The sequence below is a fragment of the Grampus griseus genome (assembly GCF_964374135.1).
Source record: "Grampus griseus genome assembly, chromosome: 5".
NCBI classification, from domain to species: domain Eukaryota; kingdom Metazoa; phylum Chordata; class Mammalia; order Artiodactyla; family Delphinidae; genus Grampus; species Grampus griseus.
Window position 1 is genome coordinate 7,350,388 of NC_138998.1, and position 17,958 is coordinate 7,368,345.

At 37.0% G+C, this 17,958-nt stretch overlaps 1 protein-coding gene and 1 pseudogene across 2 annotated transcripts in view; one reads left to right on the plus strand and one right to left on the minus strand.

Annotated features, from left to right (window-relative positions):
* KCNH8 (potassium voltage-gated channel subfamily H member 8) overlaps nt 1-17,958 on the minus strand; it is a gene marked incomplete at both ends in the record, with an annotated part of 386,090 nt that overhangs the window by 365,544 nt on the left and 2,588 nt on the right. The gene's annotated exons all lie outside the window — the stretch shown is intronic.
* On the plus strand, nt 4,334-4,667 carry LOC309822646 (large ribosomal subunit protein eL31-like; annotated as a pseudogene). Its single transcript has one exon. The product of its transcript is annotated as a large ribosomal subunit protein eL31-like (transcript).

Genomic DNA, 17,958 nt, shown 5'->3' on the forward strand with positions numbered 1-17,958 from the left:
GTACTGTATGAGAACGTGTACTTGAATTCAAATGTAAATATAAATAGCTCACAGGATTTTTTTTTCCCCTCTGAAATGTCAGAGAGTGTATTAGGAGAACCAATTTACAATCAGCCTTTATGTTTAATTGGATAAACATATGATCCACAGAAAAATCAAGACAATAAACCAACTTTAATATTAGAAGTGATCAAAGATGATAATACAGTATTTCCAGAAGAAACATACTAGAAAGTGTGGCAGAATTAGTCTTTATGTTCTCATGGAGTTTACAGAAAATATTATTATAAAGTGGCATCTCAACTATTTAGAGTCACTTGAAGTATTCATTGCCATTATAAAATAAAAGGAGTACAGAAAAAGGTGTGTGATAAAATAACAAAACAGTTATTCTGTATGTGTTTCAAATCATGAACTTCTTCAAGTTCATATATTTTTAGCTAAATGTGAAGAGAGTATTTCTAAATTACTATATTTAGAACAAGCTAATCCATTACAAAATGGATGGACTCTGAAAGTATTTATCCCAGTGTGGGGATGTCCTTTAAAACTCATGACACTTCATCTGGGGTAAGGAGGCCAGATTCACCATCAGAAAAAAGAAGGAGAAGGAGAAGGAGAAGAAGAAGGAGAAGAGAAGAAGAAAGCACATTCTCATGAATAAGCTGGTCAAAGACTCTATAAAATAAAACATAAAATGATTGGTGTCTAATTCAAAGGGGACATTAGCATATTACTTTCTTTTGCAATTCTTTTCACTAACAGAAACAAAATGATTATAGATAGACTCAAAAATTCCTTTTCTTGAAGAAAACAGGCATAAAATTCTTACTATATAGAAGTCAAAATAATTCAAATGTTATATGTTTCTCCATTGTAAGTCTCCAGACTTTATTATTGGAAATAGCACTCATATTCATCACCTAGGCTGGACATCACCTCCTTGAGGACAGTGAATATTTTTATTAATTACATTCTAAAACATGTAGTAGATATCAGGCAGATTGAATAAGGAACATGCTTTAAGACACAATGGGAAAATCAACTCATGAAAGCATGAAAATTCAGTTTTGATTTAGTTCTGAAGGTTGAGAACATAAAAAAAATCGATATTCCTTAAAAGAGTGAAGGAGATCCCAATTAGGGCTTTTCAAGTACATCCTTGACTAGTGACTGTCTTGCCTGATTTCACCCAAGGTATTTTTCCATTTCCCTAAAAGTAGAGGGGGTCCTGAGATTTATGAACTTGCCAGGAGAACTGCAGAAACTTAATTCTTAATGTCTGTAGAATCCTTTGGAGGCATTTTTAATATGATTTTTGAGGAAATCACCATATTTTTTTGTTTAAAAAGTTACTCTGTTCAACTGTATTTGAAAATATACAGAAAAAAATCCTTAAAATACCGTTGCCTTCTAAAGCCTAGTACCAAGATCAGAGGTAAAGATGTCAAACACCACTGAGCTGAGGGAAGAAACCACGAGATGCAGCCTGGAGGGGAGGCCACGGAAGAGGAAGGAGGAAACATTATCTGCCTCAGGGTATCTACCCTTCATCTTTTCCTTTCTCTCTTTATTTTTTTAGGCACAGAAGAGAGAAGAGAGAGAATGAGATGATGTGAGGGTGGTGGTAGGGATATTGCGGGGAAGGAATCACAGTGGTAACGGGAGGGAAAAAAGGAATGTGGGTCTAATACACAGGTGCTAGATACTAGCGCAGATAAAGCAGAAACTAACACATCACTGTAAAGCAATTATACTCCAATAAAGATGTTAAAAAAAAAAGATCAATAACGTTGTCTGTGGGAACTTTGGGATGTCAAACCTCATAAACAGTTGCTGAGAATTTGTGCACACTTAAGTCCTGGGGAAGCAAAGAGAATTATTTTCTTTGAGGATGAATTGCAATATATAGAATATGCAGTGGTCAAGAGAATCATAGTCATATGTATAATTCCTTCCTTCTTAGGTGAATTCATTTAAATATTGGTCTAAATGTTCTATCCTTTTCTCACGAATTATCCACTGTAAATAGCTCAGATTAATGACTCAGTGTGTCCTTCTGCCGTGATACCTACGTCCACACAGTTTGTGCCTTTCTCCCCTGCTCCCTCTTCTCTAAATGCTTTATCTCTATGAGCCTCATCTGCGCACGAACACAGCAAAGTTACCTGTGAGCTATTCTTCTAGATTTCAAAACCCATTTCAGTGTCTCACTTTACAGAAGCCACCAAAAGCCTTCCTCACTCTGGGTTCATGAGATATTTCTCATTTTTCTCTGTAAACTTGGCTATGGAAGCACTTCCTTGCCCACTTCAAAAAGTGTCACAGATACTAATTTAAAAGTATACATGCAATCGTTTAAGTGAATTTAGTGATCAGAGGAGATCTGTTATTCACAGCATCTTACTCCTGATAGGCTCATTTATTTATAGATTCAAGCTACCGAATATCTATGTGAAAACTGAAGAAGAACTGAAGGAAAGCCATGTATCTTTGCCATTTGCATCCACCCTCAACAAATGACAACTTGAAAAATACGTTGCTAGGAGGGATCATTCATTTTTCCCTGAATCTTAGTTTCTAACCCTCTAGTCACTGAAAAATAAGCAACCTTATAGAAATGAAAGAATAAGAGCAAAAAATATGAGCTGCATCCTCCAAAGGACCTAATTTAACCTAGAAAACTCTAAGCCAGTGAAAAAGTCTCTCAGAAAGCAAAAAAAAAAAAAAAAAAACAAGTTTTCTTAAAACTTATGTTTATTTATATGACGAATTGTTCCAAAAAATAAATTATTCATGTGGCTCACAGAAATATATACAATTTATAAAAACAAATAAATGAGGACATTAGAACAAGTAAGACTAATAAAAAGGCTATGTGGCTGGGAATAGTATCTTTCCTTAAAATACATGCCACAGGGACTCGTACTCTTGCTAAAAAGACGTTGAACATTCAGCTTTGAGCATTCTTAAGCCAGTTCACGGAAAAAAACACAAGCCATTTCACATTTCCAAAATCTCTTCCCCATCTAACTCTCTGGTATTGGAAAATGTTGTAAATTCTTTAAGCCTGAGAAACGATTACATTATATAAGATATTATACTTTGGGAGCAATTAACATTTAATTGAAGTGATACTAAATTATAAATTGTGTGTGTGTGTGTGTGTGTGTGTGTGTGTATCTATATGAATGTACATGTTGGGATAGAGTTTGGGGAACTGTTAAAGAAGGGAAACAAAGAAATAGGAGGTTACGAGCACAGCAGATGCACCTTACCTAGCCCCAAAAGCTTCCTCATGCTTCTTTGTGATTCCACCCTTCTCCATCCCCTCCCACTCCTACGCAAACACTGACTGGCCAGAAGCATTTTAAAATTCAAGTTAGTGTAACATTGTTCTATAGATAACTCTAGGCTTGTGGCACTCAAGTTATCTCCAGCATCAAGGGGTCAATATCATGACCCCTCACATAACAAGAAACCATTTTGGGTATTTATTCTAACAAGGGAAGTAAATTCCTGGACAATCCACTAACTACTGTTTATAAAACACTGCCACTTTATAACTTTCTGAATTGAGTTTCCCAAATGGTGTGTTCTTAAAAAGCACAAAAGTGGTTTATATCTCAAAGTGAAGTCAACCATAACCATTAAGATCTTAATCCTAATAAACTGAATGCCTTACAATTTATCTCCAATTTTTTTGTCTTTTTGGTACGCGGGCCTCTCACTGTTGTGGCCTCTCCCATTGCGGAGCACAGGCTCTGGACACGCAGGCTCAGCGGCCATGCCTTACGGGCCCAGCCGCCCTGCGGCATGTGGGATCTTCCTGGACCGGGGCACGAACCCGTGTCCCCTGCATCGGCATGTGGACTCTCAACCACTGCGCCACCAGGGAAGCCCCAATTTTTTGTCTTTTTAATTAAACCCAGACTGCTTAGTCAAAACAAAACGTGTAAATTCCAGTTTCACTACCTGTAAAGTGTGTGGCTTTTGGCAATTTATTCAGCCATCCTGGGTTTCAATTTCTCCATCCACGAAGTAGGAATAAAAACATCTAGCCTGCAGTATTGCAGAGATTAAATAAACTAATATAGGTGAAAATACCAAACATAGCATTGAGTTTATGGTTACTCACTAAATGTCAATTCTCCTCTCTTTTTCTTCTTTCAAAGGAAAATCAGAGTAAAGTTGAAGGAAGAACACGGGTTTTGCAATTGAAGGATGAGAATAAGAGTCCGTCCCTTTCATGTACCAGTTTGAGACAACATATTGAGGCTCTCTAGGGTCCTCTGCGTCCTCTTCTCTAAAATAGGGACAATAGCCCGTCAGGATGGCTCCAGCAAAGAAGCGCGGCGAGAAGAAGAGGGCCGGTCCGCCGTCAAGGAGGTGGTGACCAGAGAATACACTGTCCACATTCACAAGCGCATCCCTGGAGTGCCTTTCAAGAAGCGTGCCCCTCGGGCGCTCAAAGAAATCCAGAAGTTTGCCAGGAAGGAAATGGGAACTCCAGATGTACGCGTTGACACCGGGCTCAACAAACCTGCTGCGCCGAAGGAATAAGGAACGTCCCGTACCGTATCCGTGTGCGGTTGTCCAGAAAACGTAATGCAGATGAAGATTCACCAAACAAGCTCCTGCCACCACTTTCAAAAATCTACAGTTAATGTGGATGGGAACTAACTGCTGATTGTTCAGTAAAGTTATAGAACGGCAAAAAATAAATAATAAATAAATGACAATAAAAATATTTAGGAATGATCACAGGCCAAGAGCGACCCAAGTCACTTCCATTCAAGGTATCTGGTATAACAAAATTAAAGAGATAGCAAACAGTGTTATATAAACACATGAAAATTTATTTTAATATTTATATTAACAATTACAAATGGGGGATAAAATTTTCCCCAACTTCATCAATCTACTTCAGAAGACAGTATCAAAAGTAAATTGTGTAAAAAGTCTAACTTAAAGAAATTTGTACTTGGAGACCTAAGGAGGTCAAAAAGCAGTATTTCAAAGAGCTGTGAATATCTTGTTATGAGGTGGGCATAACATAGGATGACTTGGGGATTCCTTTGAAAGTGAAAATAGGTATCAAAGAATAAAATTGTATAATTATTAAAGTATTTACTTTTTTATTTTTGACTAGTTCTACTACATCAGTGAACCTATAACCTTTCTTTCTTCCAAAACTATTTTGAAACATAGCATTATTTCTATGAGATAGTATCTATATATTACCAGAAAATAAAATAAGCACCTAAGCACAATGATTTTTCATTATATTTTCACGTATTTGTCATGTATTTAGCCATATTTGTCTATTACACCAAGTTGCTGGTATTATTCTAAACAATATCTCTTTTGTATCTATATATTATTTAAATTTTTTCCATCAAATTGCCTGTAATTTTCCTCAACGATGTATTTTATGGTAAATAAATTTGAAATTGTGGGCATCTTCAATTAACTCTTTGCTATAGACCATGAAAAGTTTTCATTGAAAAGATACTCTGTAGTTGCTGAAATACCTTGTAGACGTGACAAATTCTGCTATACAGAGGATATTCTCAATTCTATTTGTCCCCCAAATTTTGCTACATTGACAATATCTCAATTCTATATGTTGAAAAGTGTAAATATTTCAGTTCAAATACCTCATTGGTCCTCTCATTTTTCTTTATTCAGAATAATTACCTTCAAAAATTTCTATAATATAAAAAATTTGTCATAAAAGGTATCTCTAAAATTCTTTTCAGTGTTTTGTCAAATGTAGGTGCTGCAAAATCACAGATCTTTTCAACTGCATTCAGTTTCAGTACTGATAAATGTATCCAATTAAATATAGAAGCTTCATCAAAAAAGTCTTCCAAGTTGAAATACTTCAAAGGAAAATTCTTAAATCTAGAGCTGAGTTTGAGCTCTTATTGTTTAATTTTTCCCCTTGCTTGTCTAGTGATACATTTCAATGTATTCTTGTCTTACAGTTTGGTTTACAATCCTCGCTATCCACTAAAATGAAGTTTTTGATACTCTGTTTATTAAATACTCTGATTAAATATTTTCAAGTGATTTCAAATAAAATGAAAAGAAAATATAAATGCTTCATTCAGAAAAGAATAATAACTGTCAGACACTTAGATTGCTTACAAAGCATTCATTCAAAGGCTCAGACACTTTAAAAGTATGACTGATGACAGTAAAAAGAAAAACCATGTATTGCCATGCCAAATGTTTTTTCTGTATTTAACAAACATCATGTAGTGTAACTACTGTAACTAATTCTTCATATATAAACATACTTGGTAACTTTGACCATTACAGCCTCTACAGTGATTGACAAAACGCACCATTTTGGGGGCACAAAAATGTACTATGCATTCACTACATCCAAGTCCAAGCACATTTCTTTTTTTGCCTTTTTTTTTTTTTTTTTTTTTTTGCGGTACGCGGGCCTCTCACTGCTATGGCCTCTTCCGCTGCGCAGCACAGGCTCCGGATGCGCAGGCTCAACAGCCATGGCTCACAGGCCCAGCCGCTCCGCGGCATATGGGATCTTCCCGGACCAGGGCATGAACCCGTGTCCCCTGCATCGGTAGGCGGACTCTCAACCACTGCGCCACCAGGGAAGTCCCCAAGCACATTTCTTCCTTCTCCATACATTGTTTAATTTAATAAATATTGTCTTTACTATGACACTGTGCTCTACCAAAACCTACATTTGTCTTCTCATCACAAAACAAGTAACTTTATTTTTAATGATCCATTTAACTGAATTTACAATAACATTTAAAATAATATATGATTTATCTTCTATAAAACAAACTTTGGAAAGCTTTACTTATATCCATAAATTTGATGCAAAAACTCAAATATTATTAAGATTAACTGATTTTCCATAGAAAACCCTGACGGTATTAATAGTTATGAAGCTCTTCTACTATTGAATCAATACATTAACTACTGTTGCTTCATTTTTTTCTACATGTATAAGAAAACTCAAAATAAAAACTGAATAAAATTTTCAACAATAAAATAGAACTACTGACACATGCAAAAAAATTACTTAATTGCAAAAGCATTATGACAAGTGAAAAAAGACGGACACCTCCACCTTCCCCACCCCCCCACCCCCCGACACACACAAAAAATGCTACATACTGTATGATTTCATTAACCTTACAACCTAGAAAAGGCAAAACCACAGAGATGGAAAACAGAATAGTTGTCCTAGGGACTGGAAGGGCGGGGGAGGGTACTGACCTTGGGGAGAGGGGGGAGAGATACTGTTCCAAATCTTGATTGTGGTGGTGGTTTTATGACTGTACATATTTTGCAAAATTCATCAAATTATACACTTGTAAGGGGTGATTTTACTGCATGTAAATTATACCATTATAAACCTCACCAATGTAATAAATAACGATAATTTATTAAAATAAGAAAAATTTGGCACAAATTCTAAACCCAATGACTCTACAGTATAAGTGGCACAGATATGGATCTGTGGTCCCCAACAAAAATCCAATAATACACACATGCAAAAAAAAGAAAAAAATGACTATTACACACACACATTCTAAAATTCTAAATAAAACATTAACAAGTAAAATTCTAAGTGAAATACTAAGTAAAACATTAACAAGTAAAACCCAGTAACACGTCCAAGAAACTTTTAATGAAAGAATGCCAAGAGAGTTTATATTATAAAATCTGTCAAAAGAATCTATCATATTAATTAATTCAACAAGAAACATAGAATTATTTGAATAGATGATGAAAAGAATTGATAAAATTGCTTAATAAAATAGGAATACATGACAAAATCTCTTAATAATAAAATATTTATTTCTCAAACTAAAAACCAGAAAAATACTTATTAGAAAAACGCTAAAATATTCCCATTAAAGTCAGGAACAAGAAGGATATTCTTTATCATCACCATTTTTATAGTATTTATAATACTAGCCAAAACAACTAGACAATAGAAAAAAAAATTAAGGGGAGAGGGACTTCCCTGCTGGTGCAGTGGTTAAGAATCTGCCTGCCAATGCAGGGGACACCGGTTCGAGCCCTGGTCCGGGAAGATCCCACACGCCACAGAGCAACTAAGCCCATGCACCACAACTACTGAGCCTGTGCTCTAGAGCCCGTGAGCCACAACTACTGAGCCACGTGCCACAACTACTGAAGCCCGTGTGCCTAGAGCCCGTGCTCCACAACAAGAGAAGCCACCACAATGAGAAGCCCGCGCAGCGCAACCAAGAGTAGCCCCCGCTCACGGCAACTAGAGAAAGCCTGCGCACAGTAACAAAGATCCAATGCAGCCCAAAAAAAAAATTAATAAAAAAAAAACTAAGGGGACAAAAAGTAAGACTTGTGAAAATTGGAAACAAGAAAACAAACTTTTCATTATTTGACGGCAATATTGTTTGTTACCTTAAAACCTCAAAAAAACAATTGCAAAATTATTACAAAGAATAATAGAAACTTAGCAAGCTGGCTGGTTAGAAAAACAATAAAATTTAAGAATCAATAGCCTTCAAATAAATAAACATGACTGAATTAGAAAAACTAAACGGTGGAAGAAAAGAATCCATTTTACATAACCGTTACAAAGATGAAATTACTAGGAATCAAATAAAGCAGAAATGTGCAAGAGCTTTATTGAGAATCCCAAAAAAGATGTGAAAGAAATACGTGGCAAATTTTTGGATATGAATTTTCAACATTATAAAAATGTCGTTTTCCTCCAGGAGATTCCATTAAAAATATCATCGGGGTTTTTTTCCACTAGATAATCTGATTCTTAAGTTCCTGTGGACTTCCAAATAAGTATGATTAGCCAAGTAAAATTCTGGGGGGAAAAAATGGATTGAGACTTTTGATGCACATCATAAAACTTCTATAATTAAAACTGTGGAACTACACATAAAGAAAAAAATAGATGAATGTAATAGGATAGCAAGTCAAAATATAGAAAGAATTACATATAGAAATATGGAATATGATAAACTAGATGTTTCAAATCAGTGTAGAAAAGATGAATTATTGAAAAATATTGTTAGAAAATTGGATAGGAATCTAGGAAGGAAAAATTTGATCCCTACGTTGTACTCAATAGATGAAATGACAGAACTTACTAATAGAGGAGAAAAAATTAATATACAAAATGAAACTATGGTAGAACACATAGGATGTATTTTTTAAATAATTTCAGAATAGAAAATACCTCTCTAAGTATGACACAAAACACAGAAATCATAAGAGGAAAATTGATTAATTCACTTACATAAAAATAAAAAATCCCACCAAAATTGGAGAAAACATATACATTAACACCACCAGTAAAGTATTCATTTTGTTATTCTGTAAAGAGCTCATAGATGTCAAAAAAAGAATGCCAACAATTTAATTAATAAAGGGCAATGAATATGAACAAATAATGCCCAGGAAAGGAAATTCAAATAGAACTTAAATATATTAAATAATGCTCAACTTCACTTACAGTAAAGTAAATGTATGTTAAAAATTATAATAGGAAGCCACTTGTTATCTATTAGTTCAAAAGCAATTCAAGAGATGGAAAAAAAGAACAAATACACTGAAATGCTAGGCAAATATTAGCTATTATTACTATCTTTCAAATAATTTTATAACGTTTATTCAAATCAAAAGTTACAATACAAAACAAAAGCTCCAGTCCCAAGACATTCATTCTCCTTCACAATTAATGGAATCACAGCAGAAACATTTATTTCTGTGTCGAGATAAAAAAATATGCCCCATTTAATCTTCTACCTGATTCTCTCCATTGGAGGAATAGCCAGAATATCACACTTAAGGACAAGCCACTTCCTGTCAAAGTGGGTACTTGACAGTTTGATAACATCTGAACTTCTTACATGGATCATTTTTTCTAGACAATCAAAATATGGAAAGACTGAAAAGCACTCTGGTCTCAGTTCCCTCTAGTTCAATAACTAGAGTAAGAAACTGGTTGGACTCACAGGTACAATAAGGAAATCTGTCCAAAAGACTTATTAGAACAAAAAAAAAAAAAAAAGAAAAACATGAAAAAAGAAAAGAGCTTTAAATTAGATTTGAGAGTTAGAGAGCTAGGTACCCTTATTTCTGACTGTAAGTTCATCGTAGAGTAAAGGTAAACGATTGCTGTTAAAAGTGCCTGACACTGGAGAATATATTTCTCCCAATAAAAGCAGACTCAAAATAGGTAGAAGAGTTTCCTCTGTAAAACACTAACAAGGTAAAAATACAAAATGATGTCACTATAACAGCCATGAGAATTAGAAGATCTTCTATGGAAAGATTAGCCTGACAACAAAAATATCACAAGGAAGTTCTAAAGTCAGCAAATTCTAAGCACCAAAATCTCAAAGAAAATGGGTTTCTTTATTTTTTTAAAAAATGGACGGTAGATTTTCTTTGATGAGCAAAACTGCTTTGCACAGTAAGTGCACTTAGTAGTTCCAGATATAAGTCTTAAATACCAATCTAAACACATCCTTAAGTGACAAGTACTTAAAGCATAGTATATCAAAAGAGAAAAAAAAAGTAGCATATGAACTAGAAAGGGCTAAAATCTTTAAAGCAGAAATCCCTTTTTGCAAGAGTTAGAAACAAGAAATGATATCACAGATTGCCCCAGTCTGTTTATACTTACTATTAAAAAACCACATTTTAGAGGCAGTGTGATATAGTAGCAAAATCACAGGCTATAGTAGAAAAATCACAGGCTACTGGGATAACATTAGAAAAGTTCTGAGCTTGAGTCCTGTCATCTGGAACAGAAAGGGGACTGCCTGCCTTCTTGCTGTGTTGGGTTGTGTAGGAACAGATAAAGCACCAGCACAGCACACAGCATGCAGGCAGACATGCCCTGAAGGGTAGTCACTATTATCATTAGTTTTATAAAATAAATTAGTACTTCAACCATGTGAAAATGAGGGGCTAGAAGCCAGTCTAGAATTATGTCTCAAAACTAAATTTAACCACATAGTACTGTATAAAAGGAGTACCGGTTACTACTGAAGGGAAATAAAGACAATTAATATACAAACCTGGACTTTAAGAAATATGAAATTCTTCTACCCCAAAAAACATTTATTGAGCAAAGACTTTCTTCCAAGTATAAGTCCAAGTGAGGAAGACTTGAAGGAGTTGATGGCTGAGCGTTGAAATCTGAAAGCAGATCATTACAGCACACAGAGGAGCTGACTGGAGGGATGGGATGGGCAAGGTAACATGGCAGCAGAGAGGAAATGTCACCTGGCTCTACTTGGAGCCTCACAGAAAGGGTTTGGACAGAAGGGGACCTTCAGGATGGGTACCATGCAGAGGCCCAGGATGAGCAAGCGGGGTGTTTGGGGTGAGTATGTCTGCAGCCTCAGGAGGCAGTGGCTGGAAAAGATGCTGCCAAATCATCTTGGGGTTAGATGACCCAAAGGGCTTTGGACATCCTCCAAGAGGTAGCAGGGAACCGGTGGGTAGTTACATGATTAAATGATGATAGCGCTTTTAAGGAAAATCACTCTGGGGACAATGCAGACTGAAGGGGGAGCAAGCGGGTCGGATAAGAGCTTATGGCCACGGGAGTCTAGACAGAGTAAGGTTGCAATTGTGTCGCTAAGAAACAGGATCCAAACTAAAGTAAAAGCAAGGAAGAGGGAGATGAGAAGCCAAACTAGGGCATTTCTAAGTGAAATCTCAAAGACCAGATAACCAATCTGACGCATGCGCAGTCGAGGCCGACTCAGATTTCTAGCCTGAAGAAATGGGTGGGTGGTGATGCCAATTATGGGGCCAGAGAAGAAATAGGCTTCATGGGCTAGAAAAGATTATTAGTTCATTTGGGGACATGTGAATTTTGAAGGGCTTGAGGGAGATGGATAGTTGTACTAACAGCTAAAAAGGAAAGCAAAATTTATCTTCCAGGGAATTTATAAGCCAAGAACTACGTTTGACTGTTTAAATTATTGAGAAAACTCTTCAATCACTTCAGTTGCTAAGTATGAACTATAACACAGGTAAAGTTGAAGTCTCATCATTTTTGTTTGTAGGCTCTGCTAAACCAAAATGGATTTAAAAACTTAGTGTTTAGACTGTATCAGCAAATATGTATGGCCCGGGTGAACGGACTATCTCTGCAGATGTTGCAGTTCTGTACCTCTGTCTGTTGGCATTTCTCCAGTGGCTTCACGGGGATGGAATTCTAGCACACCCTCAATTCTTTTTCTTCTCCACAGGCGTCATTCTACAGTACAACACAGGGGTGAGCAGCCCTGGAGGAGAACAGCACTCACCTTGTGGTCAGAAATCAATCTTTCCCTTTCCTAAGAGAAAGTTAGCTTCCTAGGCAGAGCTGACATCCATAAGCAAATGAAGAACACGCAATTCCACTGCATAATAGGGGACCCTTGTTCAAGTGTAAAGCCTTTATTAGGACAGATAGTAAGAAGTGTCTTGGTGATTTGGTATGCACACCTGGAAACACTGCAAGAGGTAATACTTCTACATGTATAACTGAATCACTTTGCTGTACACCTGAAACTAAATAGCATTGTTAGGGCTTCCCTGGTGGCGCAGTGGTTGAGAGTCCACCTGCCGATGCAGGGGGCACGGGTTCGTGCCCCGGTCCGGGAAGATCCCACGTGCCGCGAGCGGCTGGGCCCGTGAGCCATGGCCGCTGAGCCTGCGCGCCCGGAGCCTGTGCTCTGCAGCGGGAGAGGCCACAACAGTGAGAGGCCCGCGTACCGCACAAAAAGAAAAAAAAAAATAGCATTTTTAATTAGCTATATTCCAATATAAAATAAATGTTTTAAGAAAATAGTTAATTAAAAGCATCTAGACATAGGGGCCAGATACACACACACACACAGTACAATAATATCTTGCTTTTTCAGTGGCAAGACCAAGCCAATGTAGCTGTTTCCCATTGAGACCCATGGGCTTGAGGGACTCTCAGCTTTGTCCAGAGAGCCCAAGCTGAAATTCAGACACTAATACTGTAAACCTTAATGGGTAGAAGCTGAAAAAATGGTAAAAACTCTTGTGAAAGCTGCAAGTAATTTCTAGCTAGAAAGAATGAACACTTTAGGAGGGAAGGGGGAAGGGGCAATATAGGGGTCGGGGATTAAGAGGTACAACTATTAGGTATAAAATAAGCTACAAGGATATATTGTACAACATGGGGAATACAGCCAATATTTTATAATAACTATAAATGGAATACGACCTTTAAAATTTGTGAATCACTCTATTGTACACCTGTAACATATAATATTGTATGTCACCTATACTTCAATTAAAAAAAAGAAAAAAAGAAAAAGAAATATCTTCAGTTTCAAGGTTGACATTTCTCCCATATCATGCATCAGCCTGTGCAACATGGGAAGGTTGAGAGCTTTCACACCAGGCATACAGGACAACACATTTCTCTTACCGAGACATGGGTGTACCACCTCCGATGGCTTATTATGACAAAGCACCCTGGTTTCAAAGATGTTCCTCGTCTGGCCTTATTGACTTTCCATTGTCCTGTTGCCTCTACATTGCCCCCTTCACGTCTTCTAAGATACTTGGTATTCTCCTTAAAGGCCCCCCTTTCCAGCTCAATGACAAGTGCTGCACAAATTGACCAAGTAAATGGAATACTGTTTTTTGCCCTTATCATATATGAGCCAATCATTCCCACCCAGAAGTCATTTACTATATGACTCCCGCCAGCTCATTCCCCCCCCAAGGAAATTATTCCTCCCTCATCTAAATGTACAGAGTCCTTCACCCTGAACAGTCGCATCCGCTTCCAACCCATGTGATGGTGATTTGTGCATACATTTATTGTCCTCTTTGAGAGAAGGACAAGCATGATTTATCCCAAAGATCCTAGCATAATGGCTTTGTATATAGTCAGCATGGATTAAATAGCATTGAAGAAATGTTTGATTGTTTGAATAAAGCAAAGATTTCCTAAGAGAGACTGTGCCCTCCCAGAGTGTGTTGGATCTGGTCTACAGGCAACACCAAATGCCAGAGCCTAGAAAAAATTGTGGGTATAACTTCCATTCTTAACATGTTAGCTATCTATCTTCCTCTATATGATGATGTCAAAACAAAATTATCTGGGGGGCTTCCCTGGTGGCACAGGGGTTGAGAGCCCGCCTGCTGATGCAGGGGACACGGGTTCGTGCCCCGGTCCGGGAAGATCCCACATGCCGCGGAGCGGCTGGGCCCATGGGCCATGGCTGCTGAGCCTGCGCATCTGGAGCCTGTGCTCCGCAACGGGAGAGGCCACAACAGTGAGAGGCTCGCGTACCACAAAAAAAAAAAAAAATTATCTGGTATTTTTAAAGACTACATAATAAAATTTTTCTTCTTATTTGTATATCTCACTCATCCAAAGAAATGCATTTCTGGTAAATACCTAAATCCAAATTATTGTAAATCAAACACTTTGTCCATTGCAGGGAAGTTTTGAGAACCCATGCAATAAGTCCTTTTTAAGATAAAGAATTCATCTTCAAAGTCAAAAGAATGAAAATAAATAATTCCCTTTCCTCATCCCTCTTCTCTATTCTCTCCTCCCTCTCCCTCTCTCGTTCTTTCTTTTTTTCTATTTTTTTAGTAAACTTGGAATAAAGTTTACATAAAGAAAGTTATTTAATTTAACTCAGTCAACCGCAATACAAGAGTGCCTAATGGGGAGTTTCTTAAAATCTGAAACATGGTTAGAAGCATAAGAAAAAGATGGAAAACATACTGTTTCAAAACAGTCCACATACGAAGCCAGTAACAGAACTGGTTAATAAAGTGGAAGCAGCTCAGTCACCTTAGAATACAAGGACCTGTCTTGCGTCCTTTGCAGATGCCACATTTGTGGTTCACCCGCCAGTGCAAATTTTGTGGTTCGCCCGCCAGTGCAGATTAAGATACCCGTACACAGACCAACAGACCCCATGTAACCTTCCTTATCTGGAAAGAGGAAGCACTCTGTCAAGAGACTGGGATTAATATTCTGAAAATATCCCTATGTCGCCCACGTTACTTGTAGATCAGAGAATGAAGAACCTGATTAACACAGCTGACTAACGTGGCTAGGCTAGGTTGACTCATATGCCATCACCAAATATAAAGAAACACCCTCCCACCAGTGAGTTGGGCCTTACATTCACCAAGACTGCAGATGCAAGCTCAGCAGAGTTTACGTGCGTACAGAATTACATAGAGCATGCTCAATAAATCTGCTTCACAGAAGAACAGACGTGAGAACGTTAGGCTTCGTATAATAGTACAGCAATGGGACAGCACCGGTAGCAGATCGAATTCTAAACTGGCGCCCGAGATTCCTAACCCCTTGTGTAAACACTCCATCTAGTCCCTTTCCCTTGAGTTTGGACAGGTCATATGATTTTAGAAGGGATTTTACAGATGTAATTAAGATCCATAATCAGTCAACTTTGAGTCAAAAGGGAGATTATTCTGGGTAGGCCTGACCAAGGTGAGCTTCTAAACGACAGGCATTCCTGCTGTTCTTTTTTTATTCTTTTTTTCAATTTTTATTGGAGTACAGTTGATTTACAATGTTGTGTTAGTTTTAGGTGTACAGCAAAGTGAGTCAGTTATACATATACATATGTATATGTGTAACTCTTTTTTAATATTCTTTTCCCATACAGGCCATTACAGGGTATTGAGTAGAATTCCCTGTGGTATACAGTAGATCCTTATTGCTTACCTATTTTATATATAGTAGTGTGTCAATCCCAATCTCTCAGTTTATCCCTCCTCTCCCCTTTACCCCAGTCACCATAAGTTTGTTTTCTACATCTGCGAGTCTATTTCTGTTTTGTACAGAAGTTCATTTGTACCCTTTTTGCAGATTCCACATATAAGCGATATCATCCTATATTTGTCCTTCTCTGTCTGACTGACTTCACTTAGTATGATCATCTCTCGGTCCACCCATGTTGCTGCAAACGGCATTACTTCATTCCTTTTTATGGCTGAGTCATTGTGAAGAAGTAAGCTGTTCTGTTGTAATAGGGCCTGGGGAAGAGGCCATGTGTCAGGAGGCGGAAGGAAGCCTCCAGTTGCTGAGAAAAACCACAAGGAACTAAATTCTGCCAGCAGCCACGAGAGCTCGGAGGGGGCCTCGAGCCTCAGCTGACAACTTGGTTTCAGCCTTGTAGTCTCCGGAAGCCCTGAGCACAGGACCCAGCTGGTCTTTGCCTGGATGTCTGGCCTACGGAAAATGTGAGATGATAAGCCACTGAATGCGTGGTAATTCACTACCCGGAAATAGAAAACTGACGTGGGAACTGTCTCTCTAAACATACAGAATGGGAATAAGAGACCACTCGTGGCATGCAAAAAATACCAACGAGCCTTTACGAACTCCCATTTGTGGGGAGATATCTATGGAGTGCTAGGTATTTCTTTGAATGTTTTCATGTAACAGCCTTTTACAGACAGACCCATACATAATGGAGCTCAATCTTTTTTATTGGCTAAATGCCTCTGATGATAGTCTTCTAACTACAGCCCAGCAAAGACTTAGGAAGTTCCCACTGTCCCCTTCCTTATTGTGTCCCTTTGCTACAGCATTGGGTACATTACCCTTCTCTCTATGCTTCCGAAGTTAAGAGATCTATGTACCTTGATGAAAGTATAAAGGGGAAAAGAAACTCCATTGAGTTTCCTCTGGAAAGGAAGTGTTTCAATTTAACAAATTTCCTTGGACCATTTTGAACAGGAGTACATAAAACATATGCAAATACAAAATGAATGTCTAAACCGCCATTATTTCTGAATACTTTGAATGGAATCTCCTTGATAGAGTCTACTGGGCTACAAACTTCCTTTAGAGCTTAGATCATGTCTCACTAACCCCAAAGAGAAAGAATTGTTCTGGCCAAATTTTGATGTGACTGGAAAATGTAGGCTAATGCACCATTTTGTTGGAAAATGGACACTTCCCTTTGAAAGTTTTATATCCTCAAAGAAATGTGTTTTTCTCAAATGGTACTCTGTGGCAAATACTTGTACTGAAAAACTATTTTTTAAAATATGTACTTATGTGTTCTGTTATTATCATTTCCTTTTGTCCAGATTAATATTAATGTACTTAAAGCAAAAGCCTATGCAGAAGAGATTTTTTTAAGTACATTAAATGTGTAAAAAAAAATGAACGATGTAAAAATAAACTATATGCAGGTCATAATGTTAACATTGTGTGTGTGTGTGTGTGTTTAAGTGTTTCAAGTGAGAAGTATGGCTATATGCAATGAGTCAAAGAATTTCATTGGAGTTACTTTTTTCCCCTAAATGGGGTACACATATTCAATATTTGCAAGCTTCTTAGTTTTTCTAAGTCTCATTTACATTCAGTTAAACATAAATCAGGAGAACATATTTCAAGAGTAAATATATGTCAGGGTAGTTTTTGTGAAAAGATTTATATTTTCCAATAGTTTTTAAAAATTATATTGAATATGAGAAAAAAGTTTCAATTAATGGTCCACTATTGACTTTCAATCCTGACCAACAGCTCACTTCTTAAATATTAAAAAGAAAAAATATCCTATTATGTTCAATAATAAAGTGTCACTAGGTGATAAAATATATTATTAACTTATTTTTTGTTGCCCTGTGATGATAATAACTCAACTGATAAATCAGTAAGATTATGTTATAGGCTTTTCTTGTCATATATTTAATTTTTCCTGGGAGAAATTTTACATGATGTTTTAAGATTTATTATTTTCCATTACAATATTAAATCAATAAAGATAATAATAATATTTCATGGTGGTTAAGTTAGCAAGGTGGTTTTCTAGGGTTATTGTTTGCTCTCTTAGTTTTTCAATGATATTTTCCAAAATAAAACAAAATAAGAAACTAACATGACTATAAAATATACCTAACAAGGCAGAAAAT